The sequence below is a fragment of the Saccostrea cucullata genome, unplaced genomic scaffold (assembly GCF_032062105.1).
Source record: "Saccostrea cucullata isolate Sc308-1 unplaced genomic scaffold, CSIRO_AGI_Scuc_v1 ctg8158, whole genome shotgun sequence".
Classification (NCBI taxonomy): domain Eukaryota; kingdom Metazoa; phylum Mollusca; class Bivalvia; order Ostreida; family Ostreidae; genus Saccostrea; species Saccostrea cuccullata.
Genome location: NW_026926716.1, coordinates 24,239 through 28,420, shown reverse-complemented (window position 1 = coordinate 28,420; position 4,182 = coordinate 24,239). Strand labels below are relative to the sequence as shown.

The following is a 4,182-nucleotide window of genomic DNA, read 5'->3' as shown; positions in this document are numbered from 1 at the left end:
TGAATGAAAATCCCAGTCAAAATCTTATCTCATTTCATCAAAAATTGGACGGAAGACCCACTCGTTGCTCGCAACGAGATCGTATCTAGTTATTTTTTTTTTTTCTTACCGATTTTGTGCACGCGATTTCTCGAAAACGGCCAAACAAAATCTTATGAAACTTTCAGGACTTATGGAACATTACTTGAACCTTATGCGTTTTTTTCCGTTTTGATGACGTCACTTCCGGTCTAGAGATATCGTCGATTTTCTGATTTTTAAGGGTCATTTTGTCCACAATTTTCCCGAAAAACGGCTCTAGATAGAAACTTCAAACTTTGAGGTTAGGTAGAGCTAAGTTTGGAAAGGTGCATAAGGTATATCAAATTTATTGGAAATGTCGCACGTCGGCGCTCGCTATGGCCCGAAAATAGTCGTATCTTGAATTTCAAATTTTTTACACCTTTTCTACGATATTTTTTTACCTGAAAATATTTTGTTAAGACATACTGAACAAAAGAAGTGTAGAATTCCAAGACCTTTCAAATGGTATCTCGACAAAAGGGCACGCCCCTAAATTTAGGGGCCTGAAGGGGCCAAAAGTTTTTTCTTTATATCTCAAAATCTATAAAGAATTTTTAATACATCAAAGAAGCAAAGTTGTTCAAAATGTCAAGCTAAATGTATTGGCGTCGTCAAAATTCGTCCGGCAATGTCACTTCCGGCCAAACCGGAAGTAGTCGGAAAACGCGAATTTTAGCCGTTCTCAACACGTTTTTAGGTAACAGATGTCTCTGGGACAATAAAAAATTATTTTCCGTCCGTCGTCGTTACTTCCGGTCAAACCGGAAGTAGCAAGAAATGGCTCATTTTTGCATTAATTAACATAGCTTTAGAGGATTCAAGCTATTTCTGGGCGTTATTTCTCACTTTTGTTAAAAATAAAATCTACTTCTGGTCAAACAGGACGGAAGACCTACTCGTTGCTTTGCAACGAGCTTTGCTCTAGTTATTATTCTTTTTTTCTTACCGATTTTGTGCACGCGATTTCTCAAAAACGTCTCGATGGATTTCCATGAAACTTTCAGGACTTATGTTACATTACTTGAACCTTATGCATTTTTTTCCGATTTGATGACGTCACTTCCGGTTTGGAGATATTGTCGATTTTATGATTTTTGAAGGGTCTGGTTGTCCGCAGACTTTCTCAATAATGGCTCAAGAAAGAAACATGAAACTTTCAGATATAATAGACCAAAGTCTGTAGATATGTATAACGTATTTCATTTTTATCGGAAGTGCCGCACGTCGGCGCTCGCTATGGCCCGAAAATAGACGTATCACGAATTTCAAAGTTTTTAACACTTTTTCGAAGATATCTTTTTACCTAGAAATATTTTGTTAAGACATATAGAACAAAAGAAGTGTAGAATTGCATGATCTTTCAAATGATATCCAAGAAAAAGGGCTGGCCCCTAAAACAAAGGATCCAGAGGGGCCAAAACGTTTTCTCTAATATCTCAAAAAGTGTTGACAATTTCTTATGCATCATAGAAGGAAAGTTGTTCAAAATAATAAATAGCAGAGGCAGAGATCATTTAAAGTCGTTAAAATACCGTCACTTCCGGTCAGGCCGGAAGTATTTGTAAATGGCTCGTTTTTTGCACACATAACCGTAAATGTCTATCAATCTCGATATCATCGTCTTCAGAATTAGACGGAAGACTTATTTGTTGCTTTGCAACAAGCTCGTCTAGTTAAGGTCTTTCGTCTTCAGCGGAAGACCTTCTTGTTATTCTTAGGTTTCTTTTCCACTATTTTTATTATTAAGGTCTTCCGACTTCCTTCGGAAGACCTTACTGTATTTCTTATGTTTCCTATTATTATTATTTTTCCCTTTTCATAGTACACGTGATTTCTCCGAAACTACTGAACCGATTTCAAAGATTTTTTCAGGAATGATGCATTGTTGTAATATCTCCAGACCTTTTTTTCATTTTTTTGAAAATCACTTCCGGTCGCATTTTTTGTCCGATTTTCTTTTTTTAAGTTGTCATTTTGTCCAAGCATCTTCTTGTAAACCACTCAAGATTGAATCATGATATTTTCAGGGATTATAAAACATCTTATTGAGTTATGCATGACGTCTTTTAATTTCGCATCCGTCACTTCCGGTCGACACAGGAGGGGGTGTTTAATTTTAAGATTTTTTGAAAAATTTAACGGGATTGATTAAAGGCAAATAGAACATATATTTTTATTCACAATCCTCAACAAAAAGCATCCATCAGAAGTACTTCCGGTAAAAACAGGAAGTAGTCGAAAATTCAAAGTTTTTCCTTTGAATCAAAATGAATCAAATAAAACGATTGAATTTGAGTTTTTCAATTTTTTTCTGACTTGCTGACTGTGATGTCAGCCGGAAATAATGCCGGAATTGTCAAAAGTCGTCAAATGACGTCACTTCCGGTCAAAACGCGTAATTACTTTTGCCAGAGACATATAAGAGGGACCGCTAACTCATTTTCGCGCCAAATTATCTTCATGTTTTCGCAGCGCCCTCACCGGGAGGCATAGAAAGACTTCCGGTCGTATTAACTGCAGTGTTTTCATCGAAGACTTTGGGGTAAATATTGCTAATATATTGTATATTTTATTATTTATAGCCTGCACATCAATAATAATTTACATAAGGTGGATATGTATGATGTATTTTTGCAGCTATAAAGAGAAATTAAAAAGATAACACGTATAACATGAGACCATGCAGCATGATGTTTACATCTTGTCGTTGTCGGTACAACATTATTAATTCTGAATAAAAATGTTCTCTTGTTGAAAAGTTGCTCCTTTTATCTTCATAAACATTGTAGACTCAGGCCCTTAGGAACCAGTGAGCAAGGAGGAAAAATCAGCAAGTATACAGGCACGTTTCGTTTTAAAAAAAGGGGGGGGGTGTAAATGTAGGACAAGTTATCTGGGGAAAAAAACTTGAAGACAAGCAAATAAAAAGGGAAGGAAATTGTCAGAACAATCTGTAGAAAAATACTACTAGTATTTTGTGTAGGAGGGGCCGGTTGGGGGCTTTTAGTGTATATTTTCAACAGTAAATGGGTACACTGTATATGTTGTGCCCCCCCCCCCCTTCCCCCATCAATATAATACTGGTATGTGATATTCGAACATTAGAAACTACCTTTGCTTTAATGTTTCCCTTAAATAAATATTATTTAAATCTCATATGTTTTTCTTTTCCTTTTTTATTTGCTCAACAGAGATTTGTCCCAAAAACTGAAATTCCTTCCCACAAAAGGGGCCTGAGAGTTTCTCAACATTTTAAAGACTTGATCATAGTATTGAGATGTATTATTTACTTTTTTGTATATCCAAGAATGTATAATAAGGATGTTAAATTTTTACATCATGTAAAGATGAACACTTGTTCATGTAATCTCCAGGTATGTCAGACATCACTCTTCTCAACAACAGACACAGATTGCAAGCAGAGGAAATGAAGAATGCATAAATTTTTATGGGTGAATTTATCCTGACCACCATAAATCTATTAAGTAAGTGGCAATTTTTACTCATTTATATCACAATAATTTGTTTAAAATGTATCATTTTGCTTCACATGACTGTAAATGTGTTATTTACATCAAAATTTGCATTAGGATAAATACCGAATACATGTATTACCTTGATTTATAGAGTGATAATCTTATATGTTCTTTGTGAGGGGATGCTCCGCCTTGCGGTGTCCTTGTTTCATGGGGATTGTTGATTTTTTTTTTTACTGCTTTTGTATTTTTTTTTTTTTAAATAAAACCAAAAAGGTACAGTTATTACCCCCAGGTTTTACAGGTATATTTCATGGGGCTATTAAATTCTTTTCTTCATTGATTTTGTCTTTTTCTATTTTCAGAGTAACAGTACCTCTCTTGATTGATTCTACAAGATTCAATTTTTTCCCCCAAAAGACCTTGACCTGCTTTAAGGGTTTTTTAAGTGGATCTAAGGATGAATAAGACAACAAATAGTTATTCGTAAGCTGTAAAGCTTAAAATTGTGTTGCTCATAAAATATAGCTGCGCTCAAAACGGCACTGAAACAAACATTGACATGTTGTATGGTTTTTCAACAATCTGCAAATGAATAAGAAATAATATCTGAAACTTTTTTGTTTTTTCTGAGCCATTTTCT

General features: G+C 34.9%; 1 long non-coding RNA gene across 1 annotated transcript; it reads left to right on the top strand.

Annotated features, from left to right (window-relative positions):
* Nucleotides 1-2,492: 2,492 nt before the first annotated feature.
* Nucleotides 2,493-3,936, top strand: LOC134272499 (uncharacterized). The gene is made up of 3 exons (XR_009993211.1): nucleotides 2,493-2,605; nucleotides 3,438-3,548; nucleotides 3,905-3,936. It is a non-coding gene; the product is annotated as an uncharacterized LOC134272499 (long non-coding RNA).
* The last annotated feature ends 246 nt before the right edge of the window (nucleotides 3,937-4,182 follow it).